Raw genomic sequence first — 16387 nt, forward strand, 5'->3', positions numbered from 1 at the left:
TGTGAAAAAATGCTTTAAATTGTTCATTATTTTAAAATATCTTCAATTCAATGTCTATATAACTAATAAAAATAAGTAACAGATTCATTAAAAAGATCATTTCACATACTCCTCCAAAATCAGAAGTCATACAGTACTGCTCACATAATAATTACTACATGGATTCAGACTCATTATAGATCTTTTCATTCCAGACACAACATTTACTTAACTTCAATAAGAATTCTCTCAATGTCAGTGTGTGTGTGTTATCCATTCTAGTAATGCATTTCAATCACCCACCATCCTTCATGAATAAAACCTACTTGCCATTCCCTTCGTTAATTCACACCCTATACACACATTCCCAGCATGATCTATTCTACCATCAGCTATTGACCTATACAATAGTTGCTCACTTTATGTCTACTTGATAAGCTCCTCTGACCAGATTATAATATCAATTATCCTTCTAATGTTAAATTTTCATGGAAGTTTATCATTAAATGCAACAAACTGCACATAATTCATGAATATTTAGCAACATTTATACAAAATAGGATGCAGTCATGTGTGTGCTTGTGTGTGTGTGTGTGTGTGTGTGTGTGAGTGAGCGCATACATTCATACAACACACACATAAAAGACAGAAAACTATCTGAATTTTAATGCAGCTATCCTATAAATGGCTAAAATTGTAGAATAGTAGAAAACTGTTTTACTATTTCTACAGGAGGAAAAGTATGGAGTTTGTTCCATCTTATGACATATCATATATTGTAAACAAACTCTAGAATTCTCCAGCTGCATTCTGCTTTCCTCTCTGAACAGCTAAATGCTTAGCAATGTCTGTAAATATTCTTTTCATTTCTGCACATGCTGCTCAGAAATACAGAAGGGCAATTTCTGCTGCAGTCCATCATTATGTGTTACCATTATTTTCATCAGTGTGCTTGAAAATAATGATCAAGTTATTTTCATAGTACAAGAAAGTTAATAACTTTGTTATGAAACAAGTAGAATTTATAACAGTTTTCATTTCACAATCTTTTATGCAATGAGGTAAGTTCATTTAATTATTCTGGCAACATGAATTATAAAGGTCACTTTGGCTTTCTTTCATAAGCACAAACAGCACCAATATTTCAACTCTTGACAGCTCATACAAAATTAGAATTATGCTCTAAGATATACAAGGGTGATCTGAAAAGTTCTTGACCTCAATAATAGATGCAACACTATTGGCATGATTATTTTTTTATTTCAAGTTGGTACATCTGTCATAAGCATCATGTGAAATTGCAAGTCATTCTATCAAGTAGTTTGTTTATACAGCTGTCTGAAGCAAAAGTGCTATCTGTATCCCTTGAAATGGATAAAACTGAGTATCATACGGTTATAAAATTCTTTGTAAAAGAAGGTTTAACAAGTTTAATTAAGGTTTCTTAATTGTCATTTTCGACAATTAAGAAATGGGCTCCCGAGTTTAAACGTGGCCATACCAGCCTTGAAGATGATCCATTACATTCAAATTACATCCAAAAAGTGTAACAACACCAGAAATCACTGTTCAAGTGCACGATATGGCCACGAATCGTTTTGGATGACTGGCAAGTCAAAGTGCGTGAAATTGCTGAAACTACAGGCATTTCCAAAGAGCATGCAAGATATATTTTGCATAAAATATTGCAAATGAAAAAGCTTTGTGCAAGATGGTGTCGCATTTGCTCACAGCAGATCGAAAACGCACTCGCATGATAATTTCTGAACAGTGCTTGGAGCATTTTAACAAGAATAAATCTGATTTTGTGCATCGATTTATTACTATGGATGAGACTTGGATTCCCCATTATACACCAGAATCCAAACAGCAGTCAAAACAGTGGACAGAAGCCACTTGTTCAGCGCCAAAGAAGACAAAGTTGGTTCCATCAGCAGGAAAGACATCGGTTTTTTGGATGCTAAAGGCACTTTGTTTCTTAATTATCTTGAAAAAGGATAAAACAATAACCGGGGAATATTATTCTGATCTTTTAACCAGACTAGACAAAAAAATTCGTTAGAAAAAACCCAGTTTGCAAAAGAAAAAAAATCATCTTTCATCAGGACAATGCACCTGCCCACAAAGGTGTTTTGGCAATGGAAAAATTAAGGGCTTTGCATTATGAATTGTTGGAGCATCCACCATATTCGCAGATTTGGCTCCCTCTCTCTTCCCAAAACTCTTCTTCACTGGTCAGTGTTTTTCTTCGAATCTGATTGCAGCTGTAGACGGGTATTTTGTAGATCTTACTGAGACAGAAACAACATTATGACGCTGGAGCATCACTGGAAGAAATGTATTAGTCTTAAGGGAGATTATGTTGAAAAATAAAAATAATTTTGAAATTATAAATTCGTTTTTTCATTGTTAGGCTTAGAACTTTTCAGACCACCCTCATAAATGGGATCAAAGATTGCTTTTCACTCTGACATCTAATGTAACATGCTTTGGACTGAGCAAGTTTGAAAGCAATCTTCAATCCGTTTGATTAGTTTGAAAGTTTAATGTGGTAGGGTACCTATGAAATGTGCTCCATACTCTTAATATTTTAAAACATTTTGGAATTGTGGTTGTTGCTGCCCAGACAATACAATTTGTGACACACTGTTTTATTGATAAGTATTTGACTACTTCAGCATTAAATTTTGCAAGATGGGAAAAGTATTTCAGTCAGCCTGGTCAATTTTCAACAGGGTCATCCATACAGGAGACTATGGTTCCTGTGAGGACATAGTGCAAATCAGAGGAAAATGATCACTTTCACATATGTTCTCTTTGACATCCCATGTGAGTAGCCAAAGAGTGCCAGGGAAGCAAAGTGCAGGATCTATTGCCGGATACAAGCAGGTAGGCATAACAGAAGTATTAAGCCTATTATTAACAAGAGAGAGAGGTCATTATTGTCAAGTAATACTCAATTATATAGTCTCGTCCATTCATGTTGGCACTACCCCACAGTGTTGTGTCCATTAAAGTCATCCATAAGTATAGGCTCAAGTAGTTGCAATATAAGGTTATCAAGGTTGATCTCATTTCTCAGAAGCCAGTAGTAAATAAATGGCACACAGTAATCAGAAATCCCATGGCAAAGTAAATGGCTACTCCTTCCAGAGTAGTATTAAGATTGACACATTGAAAAGGAGTATGACTTCCCACTAGAATAGCAACTCTACCAAGAGTAGAACCATCAGCAGTTTTGTGTAGCTTATCTTTCAATGATAACCTTGCCATAATTTTCTTCACAAATGGGTTCTCATCGAAAAGAATCATTTTTGGAGTTCTTTCTGGAGTAAGACCACAGGTCAGCAACTGATATGCTCCACAGAAAGCACTTATGATTACAAAGTTCAGGTATGGTGAAATTATCAGATGGTGGAATAGACTTATATGATTGAGATGCTTTTGATGTTTTCTTAACTGCTACCTTTTTAACATAAGAGGATTTCAGGATAGGTATTGTGGTGGTGGCTAACTGCCTTTATGCTGCTATATTTTGTTCTGTTTTAATCTTATTTTATTTCTTTTTCATCCTTCCAACGATGACATGCATGGCAGTAAGCTGGATGATCCCTGACAGTTGACACATTTAGCTTTCATGTTCTTTATTGCCACATCAGGTACAGGTACTTTGGGCATGACCATATTTCTGACATCTCTAAAGCATCTATGGAGATTAGAAATGTATGTATGCATGGCCTAATAGGACAGTTGAGATAATATGCTTCCACAGATATTTGAGATTTGGGTCTACTGAAAGTAAGGATGTTCTTGGTTGGAACCAGGTTACCATTCCTACATCTCAGAATGTACCTCATACCTGTCACTCCTTGATCTTTCAGCTCTGAACATATCCTCATGGGGAACATCAAGTAGATCCCATTCTGATACCACTCCTCTAGAATCTTAGTGCTTTGAAGTGTTACTGTAATTGATATTCCATAAGAAAATCACCAGAATGTAGTTGCGTAACTGTTTTAGAAGATCCTGTTAGTCCTAAACCCTTTTGAATAAAAAAGGGTGACATTTTCCCTGGATTTTCACCAGTTGCATGGATGATGAGAAAATGACTAGTACGTTTATACTACTGTCATGTCTTTTGTTTCTTACTTGTTATCAAATGATGATCTGTACTTTGTTTGAATATTGTGAGGGTCCTGAAAAATATGAAGATAAAGAATTCCTGATCAAAACTATTTTTTTTTTTTTTTGGCACCAGAGCTCCTCATCCACCATGCAGCCACTCATATATGGACACTGACTAACAGGAAAGCAATAAATGTGCTCAAAGCAGAAGGTCAAGATTACCCTGGACACTATACCAGCACATCTTGGGCCTACATTCCCAGACCATAGGGCTGGAGCCTTAGAGCATCACTGCTGACTACTGCAGACAAGCCTGATAAGTCAATTGATCCTGGCTAGGCCATCCAGGACCACCCATCTTATCAAAGCAGTGCAACACTACCAGGATTTCCCTTTCTGAATGTCCATGGGCCACACAGAAACACAGCAGCAAAACATTAGAACCCAGTAATGATGGTCTGAAGGACAAACTAGTAAAAAAGACTCAGAAGTACAGTGAAAAATATGGGAAGAAAAGTACAGGAAAATGGACAGAATGAAAAGTCAATACCATCACTAGGGAAAGGTTCCCTCAACTACAAACAGGTGCCTTGCATGAAAGAAGGGGGGAGGGGGCTGGTCTCTGCCCATAGCTGTCTTCAAAAGCTGAGTCCATGTCTATCAATGATTTCAAAGCATCAAAGTAAGAGTAGAGCAGACAATTACTGTCATCTTGTAATAAAAAAATTCTACTTCCAGCATTCACATGGTTTTAATAGTGTAACTTCTAGAGGTGATTTTTTCTGAGGTGTGAGGGTTAAAACCTAGAGTTTCCAGGAGGAAATAAACCTTAGTTGCCTATGTATTGCCTTGACTATTTTAATTCTTTGTGTTACAGTGCCCAAACACCAGGGCAATACCTAACACACATTACATTTAATGCTTAAGGGTGAAAGCCAAATAACTGGGAGGAGATACCCACTTCACCTTACAGGAATGCAGAGAGCTGACTAAGGCGTCTGACCTAATGTCCAATCCTCACCTTCGCATGGTATGTCGTGTTAGTAGGTATCTATCTACTGGGTATTGAACAAACGAGGATGGGTTGGCAATTTGGGACTTAGCCGACCAAATTGTACTTTTTATTGGCTTAAACCACAAATGCATATGATGGTACAACACGATGAGATTTCATGCTGGCTGGGGTGTCGCTTAGTTAAAAAGGCCCCCGCTGTTTCCATGAGAAGTCAGCTACTGGAACAAACTAACTCAACATCTAGAAGAAGAAGAAAAATAAACCCAAGATCAGAAGAACTGAAGATAGGAACCATCAATATAAGGAGTATTAATGGAAAGGAAATCAAACTTGCAGAAGAATTGGAAAAGCACCATGTGGACATAATTGACATTACAGAGACAAAGAGGACAAAAAGAGCTGAGATATTACTAAATAAGTATAAGAAGCTATTTTCAGGCAATAATGATCAAAGAAAGGAAGGAGTAGCAATAGCATTCAACACCAAACACGACAATAAACTTCTTGATTGGAAGGCTGTTTCAAATAGTTATGTGGGCAAACTTCAAAATGGAGAAATGGACAATGAAACTTATTTGTGCCTATGGTCCCACAGAAGGTCACCATGTTTCAACATAAAAATGTGCACAAGTTCACATAGAGAGAAGACAGCTTCATCGACTACATCACTGTTGATTTATTTATTCGTATGGGATTCCCACCGTTCCTCAACCATCCCTTAGGACTGATTGAGCCCTCTTAGTAAGGGATTAAGTATGTATTTATGACTGTAAATCTGTGTGTGTTCACGGGCCCGTTTGCCTGTTTTGAGGGATGATAAACCTGAGTTTCTGGGTGAAAAAACCCTCTACCTCCATATCAGACCAGCTAACTCACCTTTAGTTGAAAGAGACTAGATAAAGGTTCCTCACTTCATGGACGGGAATCGAACCCAGGTCTTTCTGACTAAAGGGCTTCGTCTATACCGATCTGAGCTCGGAGGCTCTATCACTGTCGATAGTGATATCATAAGGCTGGTTCGGGATACAAAAGCGTAAAGGGAATTCGATATTGGAAGTGTCCATTACTTAGTACTAAGCAGAATAAAAATGGATAGCACATTGAAAAGAACAGTATGTAAGAAAGTTTTAAAAAGAATTAAAGTTCAGCAGCTTTTACAGGTAAGCTGTAGACTCAACTATGCAAACATTATTGAAAAAAATATGCACCAGTTTGAAAACAAGAACCAAACCTTGGAGTCTCATTGGCAAACTCTGAAGAAGACAGTGACTGATTCAGCTAGGGAGGTATGTGGTGAAGTTGTCTGCAAAGATAGAAAAATAAGAACACCATGGTGGACACAAGAAGTTAAAGAAGCAGTCATAGAAAAGAAGAAAGCATACCAAAAGTTCCTAGCATATAAGTCAGCAGATGCTCTAAAAGAATACAGAGAACAATGTAAGTGGGCTAAGCTATGTGTAAAAATAGCTAAACAAGAGTCATGGGAAGACTTTGGTATGGTAAGAATATAGAAAATAAATATCAGGAAGGTGGCAGAATGTTCTGGAGGCTATTGAAGAAACTTGGAAATGGAGGAAAGAGTATTGTAAAAGGAATCAGAGATGATAAAGGTGACATGAAAACTGAAGATACAGATATCCTAGATGGATATCCTAGCAGTGACAGAATCATACTAGAAAATTTTCAAGAGGAATGCAAAGAGGGGTAGATATCAATACTTGAGGTAGAAAAAGCCATCAAAAACTTAAAATGTGGAAAGGCAGCTAGAGTAGATGATATTTGACCAGAAATGCTTAAGTATGGAGGTATAAAAGTTGTGCAGTGGCTACACTGCATAATTCAGAAGTCTGGGACAGAAGGTCGAATTCCCAATGATTGAAGTAGAGCTCTCATAGTACCCATCTATAAAAAAAAAGGGAATAAAGCTGAATGTGAGAATTGTAGAGAACTTTCTCTACTAATGTTCCATGTAAGATTTATGCAAGCATACCTGAAAAGAGGTTGAGGAAGACTGTGGAAGACTTGAAGAACAAGCTGGGTTCAGGGCCGAATAGAGATTGTCAAAATCAGATTTTCATTTTAAGACAAATAGTTGAAAAATCTTGTTAATATGACAAGGTACCCAGAGAAAAGCTTTTCAAAACACTACAAGTGTATCAGGGTGAAATGAACATTATACAGAGCAATACATACTCTATATTTAAGCTGTCAGTCAGCAGTTAGAATTGAAGGAAATACAGGAAGATTATTTGATGTAAAATCAGGGGAAAGACAAGAATGCACATTATCACCACTCTTATTCATTATTTATATGGATCACATTATAAAAGAAAGTGGCATTAGGTCTGATATTAGAGTTGGAGATGTCCAACTTAGCTCTTTGCTTTACACAGATAATGATGTAGTACTCCTAAACACATCTGGTGTAAGTCTCCAGGATTCTCTTACTAAATTGAATAACAGATGTAGAAAATTTGACATGAGCTGAATAAATTTATATGGAATAAGAGAGAAATAGTCAAAACACCAAACTAGCAGCATACAAGACAGTGTTCAAACCAGTTTTAAGTTATGCATTTAGAAATAAAGCTTGATCAAAGACTAGAGACCGTAGACATGAGAGTTCTGAGAAAAATTAGGAGAGTGAACTGATGGCATCAATGGCAGAATCATATTAAAAATGAAGCTATTAGGAACTTGACACTATTAGTACTCACAAATGTGTAAGCAGAGCTAATCTATTGTGACTTAAATAGAATGGGCAAGGAAAGGTTAGCAAAACAGATGTTTGATGCCAAGATGGTAGAAAAGAGACCCAGAGGAAAACCAAGGTCTAGGTGGATTGATTCAGTCAGAACTGCCTTAGAAGAATGAAATGTTAGATATAACAATATTGAAGTGCTTACAAGTAATAGACTAGTTTGGATAATGTAAACTTAATCATGTAGTTGCTGTCATAGTAACCTCAACACTCCTTGAGGGTACATATCAGGAAATTGATGATGATGACATATTTACAATTATATGTCGAAGCCTAACCAACACCTTCCCTAGGTATCCTGTTTGTCATTCACTGGTGTATCTTCCATGCAACCAATGTTCCTTGAAGGGCTTGGAGGAAAAGTATTTTGATGTCTTGGGCACTAAGACCTAACACCTGTGAATCCTTATAGGATTTTACATATCACATGCTTCCATTTGAGATGATTATAGCAAAAAAGCCAGTAGTGATCCATATTCTTCTAAGAAATGTCTTAATACAGATCAGAGGTATAATACTTACTTTACTTTCCGAGTCTGATACACCAATCATATCCTCTCCATCCAAAAAACAGCGGCTTGTATCGCCTTGTCATTGACCATCAGAATGTCATCCGTGGAGCACACATCGATTAGATCTGCACAACATAGAAGATGTTCGTCAGTTTGGGCATCTCTGCAGTCACAGCTGTCATCATCTGCATAACCCCATTTCATCAAGTTACTTCTGCATCTGGACACTCCCACTCTAAGATGGTTCAGAGTCCTCCAGGTGCTATAGGGTAGGTGATATCCCTTGGATATCACCTACCCTATAACTCTTCCTTAATTATGGGGGCTTCTTGAAGTTGAACCGATTCCCTCCATAGAACAAGGCGCTACTCCTCAGGTTTATGGATCAATGGTTTAGTTCTTTGCATAAAACAATGCCTCGATTTGAGTCGAGAAGCCGTGATGATATGGCTATACATTGGATGTCTTTCATCCGTCATCTGCTTTTTTTCCCTCCATCTCACTGGCCACTTGACATCTTATGCCTGGTGGCGCTATGCCTGTTAAGGGATACAGCTTGTTGACTGGGATTGGTCTTAGGCATCCGGTTATGATCCTCATGGTATCATTTAAAGCCACATCCACGTGTTTCGCATGGGCAGGTGCCACCCACACTGGAGCAGCATACTCCCCTGCAGCAAAACACAATGCCAAAACCGTCGAGCGAAGTACCTCTGGTTGAGCTCCCCACGTCGTGCCAGTCATTTTTCTCATGATGTTATTTCTTGCAAAGATTTTTCCTTTTAGTTCCTGGCAATGTGCCTTATACGACAAGGTACGATCCAGCTTAACTACAAGATATTTCAGATTGCTGCAGTGTTCGAGGTGTTTTCCTCTCCAGACAATGTTTAACTGGCGTTTTGCTTCCCTGTTGCACAGATGGAAAAGTGCATACCTAAGTCTTGTTTGGGTTAGGCTTCAGGCAATTGGTCTCATAGTAATTGGAGAGTATTTCTAAGGCTTCTGTCAACCTCTTCTCAACTTCTTCAAAACTCCTTGCTTGACTGCATATAACTGTGTCGTCGGCATAGATAAATCTCCTCACTTTTGGGTGGGTTGGTTGATCGTTAGTATAAATATTGTAGAGCATTGGGGGCCAATATGCTTCCTTGAGGTAAACCATTCTTCTGATTTCTCCATCTGCTCTTCTTTCCTTGTAAAGTTACATAGAATCGTCGATTCTGGAGCATGGTTTTAACTACATTCATGAGGTGAAAATCTTTCGTTATTTGTTACAGCTTGACCAACAGTTTCTTGTGATTAACAGTGTCATATGCTGCTGAAAGATCGATAAAAGCTGCTCCAGTCACAAGCTTCTTCTCGTAACCATCTTCTATGTGCTGCATGAGATTCAGAATTTGGCCACAGCAGGACTTTTTGGAACAGAAACCGGCTTGCTCGGGTATAAGTTTCTCATCAATGTTTGCTGCTATTCTTTCCAGAATCATTCATTCAAAAACTTTATACAAGTGGCAGAGGAGAGAAACAGGGTGAAAATTCTTCGACTCTGTAGGTTCCTTTCCTGGTTTAAGTAAAGCTATCACTTGAGCTTTCCTCCATAATTTGGGCAACTGAAGAGATTCTACACACCTATTTATCAATTTCACCAGCCATTGGATGGTTACCGGACCGAAACGCTTTATCTGTTCTGTCCGAATGTCGTCCAGCCCAGCAGCTCTATTCTCTTTCAGGTGACATATAGCTTTTCTTAGTTCTTCTTCGGAGAACGGAGAGGCTAATGAATTAGTCTCAGCTTCTTTAATGCGCGTAAGATTGGTTTTCAGTATCTTCTTGTCTGTCCTGCCATTCGATAATAGCTAGTGAGCGATCTGGTTTGGCGTGACCTCTGTTACGTAAACTGGAGTTTTAATTGGATCGTTGCTTAAATTCTTCACCTGTTTCCATGCTCGTCTGCTGTTCTGTTTCATATTCAAATCCTGCAGTAGCTTCATCCATCTCCTCTTTCTACCATCCGTGAGTTTGTCCATCAGTTTTTCGCCTGCCTCAACCGTGTCTACAGCGAAATGATCCTTGTCATATCTGATTTTATATTCTTTTAGTTGTTCCATCTGGTTTTCATTAAGCCCAGCGATATATTGAGTTCTGCACCCTCGTGGTATGTGCCGCCGAGATACTATTTTGATGGTATTCACGAACTCTTCATAGTTACTTGGATCCACTTCAAGAGTGTTTACTGTCTGATCGAGTTCCTTCGCAAATCCGTCCCATCTTGCTTTTTTAAAATTAAACCGTCGCTTAAAAGGTACTATCTCTGGATTAATAATGGCTCTGACTTCACAAGTAACAGGTCTGTGCTGAGTTCTTGGTATCGGCTCTTCTACTATCTTCATTGCTTGCACGGCTACTTGTTCACTAATAAAGATGTTATTTGGATTATATCCTCTTCTCCACCCTTCCACTATTGAATGATGGTCTTAACTTGGGATCGTGGATAAGCTTCAGTCCTTCTCTCTCAGCCCAATTTTCCAGCTCAGCACCATTCCTGTCAATCATTTTGTAGCCCCATGTTAAACTCTGACAATTAAAGTCTCCGAGTATTATTTTAACCTTCTGGGTGTTAAAGTTGGCAGGTTCTTTGAAGACGAAATCTTCATTAGGTGGCTTATATACTGATGTGATTGTGCAGGACTTGATCTCGATGGTTAATGTCTCTATATTATTATGGAATGTCATACGTATAGATTTTATATCCAAGTCTGGTTTAGCAAATATAACACTACCATATTGCTCGTGTGGTCTCTAAGCTACTAATTTCAGAAGCATAATAATAATAATACATCTTAACTTCATTCAATCCTACCTGGGTTTCAGTTCAATCCACAGACTTGGATATCCAGGATGATAATACTATGATCTCATGATGATGAAAGATCAGGCTTTCTTATGCCTACCTCAGTCCTGATATCTGGCTCCTTTCTCAGTAACCATCCTTTCTGTTCTAGTCAGCTTTATGATGGTACATATTACGTCTTAGTTCTATTGTTGTGGGTTCTAAAGCAACACTGAGCTATGTCATAGTCACTATGAGGGTATATGAGCCTTGGTAGAAAGGGCATTTATTCTAGCCCTGACCAGATCTATATACTCCCATCCAGGGAGTACACAGATTTGGGTACATGAAACAACAATGTTTCATGCACCCAAAGATGTTGAGAGAGAAAACCTTCTATAAGTCACTGAAGGGCTTCCCATCAACTGCGAGATATAGAAGTCTTTCCCATCTCTTCTTTTCAAAAGAGTTAGAAACAATATGCATTCCATTATCAAAAGTCCCGTAGTGTTTTAGTTAATTCTGTCATAAAGTAGAATTTCTAACACACACACACACACACACACACACACACACACACACACACACACACACACACACACACACACACTCACTTAAGCAAGGCATCCTGCTTATTGAAATTCCCCTCCTCATTAAATTCATTCACTTACAATCACCCAAATAATGACTAATTTTGTATCCCAATGTCTATTTCAAACTAAGAACTTATTCCCTATTAAACCACTTTCTACTGATTCTATGAATTTTCTAGATACTCAGCCACTATTTCTTCTATTCCCAAGTAATTTAATTCATTATGTGTGTGTGTGTGTACAGGGTGTCCCAAAATTCACGCAAGAAGTAATTTTGATAGAAAACACAGGTTATTAATTAAAAATTGTAATTTCTTATTGATTCATAAAGTATACAGTATAGGGTTATGCATGGAATAGCATATCAGGTAAATGGCCTCCACGGCTTTGCTGGCACATACGCACTCTTTTGTCGAAATTTTCCATGACCGTTTTGCATAAATGTGGCTGAATTTCGTTGATACTGTGCTCAATTTCCTCCTTCAAGGCGTGGGTGGTCGTGGGCTTGTTGGCATAAATCTTAGACTTCAAAAAACCCCAAAGAAAAAACTCCAACGGCGTTAAGTCACATGATCTGGGTGGCCAATTCTGATCACCAAAACGAGAAATTACACGACCAGGAAATGACTCGCGCAGTAATTGAATTGTTTCTTGGGCTGTATGGCATGTGGCACTGTCTTGTTGAAACCACATGTCGTCCACATCCATATCTTGCAATTTAGGCACAAAAAACTGGATTATCATTTCACGATAGTGAGCACCATTAATTGTTATTGCCTTACCAGCCACATTTTCGAAGAAGAATGGACTGATGATGCCTCCAGCCCAAAATCTGCACCAAACAGTGACATGTCGTGGATGCATTTGTTTCTCAACAATCACTCGTGGATTTTCTGAACCCCAAATGCGACAATTTTGTCGATTAACGAAGCCATCAAGATAAAAATGAGCCTCATCGCTGAAGATGATTTTGTTCGAAAAATAAGCATCCACTTGTTGTTGTTCCATAATCCATTCAACGAACTCTCTTCACTGTGTGTGGTCAGCAGGCTTCAGTTCTTGAGTCAATTGAACTTTGTAAGCATAAAGATGCAAATCTTTCGTGAGAATACGCTATAGAGGGCTTCTCGAAATGCCCAATTCAAGACCACGGTGCCGAATCGATGTTCCTGGACTCTCAGCAACACTCTCACGAACTGCTTCGATGTTTTCTGATGAACGACTTGTTGAAGGACGGCCAGAGTGTATAAGATCACTAATTGATCCAGTTTCCTTGAATTTTTTAATTAATCTTTTCACAGTTGATGAAGTTAAATCACTATTCCGACCATATTTTGTACGAAAATTGCGAACTGTAGCTGCCAAACCTTCATTATTTTTAAAATATTGCTCAACAATGAAAATGCTTTGTTCTTTCGTGTAGCGCTCCATTTTTAATAACCCTGAACTGTCAGCTGTCACTCTGTCTTTTTTTTCTCGTTGGCAACACTTTACCGCACAAATGGCGCTAAATTTAAATCTTGCATGAATTTTGGGACACCCTGCATATACATATCTGGTCTGGGATCTTCCCCCCAGAGGCAAAACTACATGCCACTGGACAAGTCCCCAGGTTGTGGATCGGGGAATCGCCACCGGAGATGGTGGCTAGCTGCGAATAGCCAATAAGCAGTCCCGGACAAAAAGCGGCAATACTAACGGCCGTGGTAGGTTAGTGGACAACTCCAGTAACTCTATAAAATGCCACAGAAGTCCAATGACGGTACTGTGTTAAGGTGAGCTTAGGCCACCCTAAGCCTAAATCTATATGTTCCTTCTTGATTCTCTCCCAAGCTCTTCAAGGAAGACTAAGGGTTTGTCAGATAAGTGTCGCTGTGCTGACAGTAAAAAGAAAACACGATTGAATTCTGATGCCAAAGAACAAAAGAAATGACTCATGCCGACTCGGACGTTGCCTGGTCAAACAAGGCCCGCGTCCCCAATCGAGTAATCAGGGTTGGATCGAAAAATTAGTTACTGAAAACAAAGACAAAAAAAAAAAAAAAAAAAAAAAATCAAATTCAGGCCTGTAAAAGATGGAATATCAATTGGTACATGGAATGTCCATACACTCTGGGCAACTGGAAAATTGCAGTTGCTTCAAGAAATACAGATGTGATATATTGGGTATTTCAGAAATGAGATGGACATTGTCAGGAGAATCAAACGGTGGAAGAGTTCTCTGGTCAGGGAATGAAAGTAAGAATGAAGGAGGTGTAGGTTTCCTGCTAAGTAACAAGGCCTGTCAGGCAATGATAGGATACAAACCAGTTAGTGAAAGAATAATGATTGCAAGATTCAGTGCCCAACCATTTAATATCACGACCATTCAAATATATGCGCCCACTGCAGAGAGTGCAGATGAAAACATTGAGATTTTACAGGGATCTACAAATAGAAACTGATGAAGTGCTGAAGCAGGATATACTCATCATTGGAGGAGATTGGAATGCAAAGATTGGCAAAAATAATATAGGATGGGAAAATTTGGATATGGAGAAAGAAATAAATGTGGAGAGATGCTTCTGGAATTTGCCACGGATAACAACCTGATGATTTGCAATACCAAATTCCAACAAAAAGATTGTCGTAAATGGACATGGCGCTCCTTTGATGGCAAACACAGGAACATGATCGACCTGATATTCATAGACCAGACATGGAGAACCTCAGTTCAACAGTGCAGATCATTCCAAGGAGCTGCTTTGATTCGGACCACAGCTTAGTGATTGTGAATATAAGGCTAAAACTGAAACAGAAGTACAAAGGAAAGTTCCAAAAAGCTAGAGACATCTCAAAACAAATTAAGACAGGCTAAGAACAGCATATCAGAACATATTGAAAACTAAGCTTAAGACCCCCAAGTGAAAAACAAAATATAAATACAAGAGCAGAACGACTGACTACAGTGCTAAAAACAGCAGTAGAAGAAGTAATTCCTGAAAGAGAAAAGATCAACAAGAAATGGATAACTCCGGAAACCCTAAAATTGGTACAAGAAAAAAAGAGAACTGAAACTTAAGAGATATTCGGATAACAGGAGCTACTGAACAGAGTTACGATAGACAGATTTCAAATCTGGAAAATGTGGAACACTTCACATATCTTGGATGCCACATGACTTGGACCCCAAAAAAAGATATAAAAATTAGAATAGCCAGGGCAACAACTATTTTAAAAGCCATGGACAAAATATGGAAGAGCCGAGCTACAAAGATGCAAACTAAACTGCGTATTGTAGTTTATAAGTCTGGGTACTCCTAAGAGAATCTGAAAGGAGGATATTAGCATTTGAGAAGAAGTGCTATAGAAAGATCTTGAGAATAAGCTGGATCCAGAAAGTGAACAATGAGGAAATCTACAGACGAATACAACCAAAAGAAAATCTGATCCAGAAAATAATCAGAAGGAAACTACGTCTCTTTGGCCATATATGTAGAATGAATGATGAGAGAAAAATAAAAATGCTGCTGTTTGGGATGACTGAAGGAAAGAACAAAAAAGGAAGACCAAACAGAGAATGGGGCGATGGCATTGTCAAATGGTGTGGAGGCTCTATGCACAGACTAAGTCATCTTGCACAGAATAGAATGCAGTGGAGGAATCATGTCAAGATGGCATCGGACACCTACAGACACTGGACCCATGGTTGTTGTTGTTGATGATGATGTATATATAAAAAATTTTATTTTTTTGTAAATATCAATCCCATACCACATCAGTGCTATGTGTCGGGGGTGCAAGTGAGAAAGCAGTTTGTTGATAATTTTTTTTTCTTGAAGAATGTGAAAAATTTCTGATTTTAACTGATTAACCATCAACTAATTTTATAACCAGATAATCTTCAGTTAAGTTCTCTGCTCCAAAGGTTACACTTAGCATCCTGCACTATTCCAAACTTATTACAATCTTCTTCATTTGCTTTAAATTCACCTATTTCTAAACAATTACAAATAAACCTAACTTTTCCTTCACACACCATATAACACCAAAAAAGTGTGATCACACAGTCAGACTTTCCCAATCAAATTCTAACTCTTCAAAATTAATTGCCTCTATTCTGTTTTTAGCTTTTCTGCCAATGCTAAGAAAAATGACAGACACTAATATAAACATAGAACCAATTTAAATGACAAATTTAATCAATTTTTGTAATACAACATGTAGAGAAATAAAAATGACAGAATTTAAAGTACTTCCTTTCCCCATACATAAGTAGGTGTGAATTCCTTCTCTTTGGAAAAGCATTCCTCACCTCACCAATTACTGAATATATCAACAGGTTCATTCTTTCTCTTAATTACCTGTCCACACAAGTGATTAAAGAGAAAATATCAACCTGCCCATACATGCACACAAGGCAAGAGTGAGTAAATGGGAATTGCAAAACCTACAGCTGTGTTGTACTAGTGGTTTTCATAACCTCATATGTTACACTGCCATAAAGTTATTTAAGCTAGGGTTGTAAATGGAACCACTAAAGCAATAATGCAACTTTCTTAGGAATGATTAGTTATTTAAACTGTATAATTC

At 38.1% G+C, this 16387-nt stretch overlaps 1 protein-coding gene across 4 annotated transcripts in view; it reads right to left on the minus strand.

Moving 5' to 3' along the window:
* The window catches only part of Ehbp1 (Eps15 homology domain containing protein-binding protein 1), a 462410-nt gene that overhangs the window by 421507 nt on the left and 24516 nt on the right, over positions 1-16387 (minus strand). The gene's annotated exons all lie outside the window — the stretch shown is intronic.

The sequence above is a fragment of the Typopeltis vanoorti genome, chromosome 10 (genome assembly GCF_054136105.1).
Source record: "Typopeltis vanoorti isolate ZY-2024b chromosome 10, IOZ_Tvanoo_1.0, whole genome shotgun sequence".
Taxonomy (NCBI): Eukaryota; Metazoa; Arthropoda; class Arachnida; order Uropygi; family Thelyphonidae; genus Typopeltis; species Typopeltis vanoorti.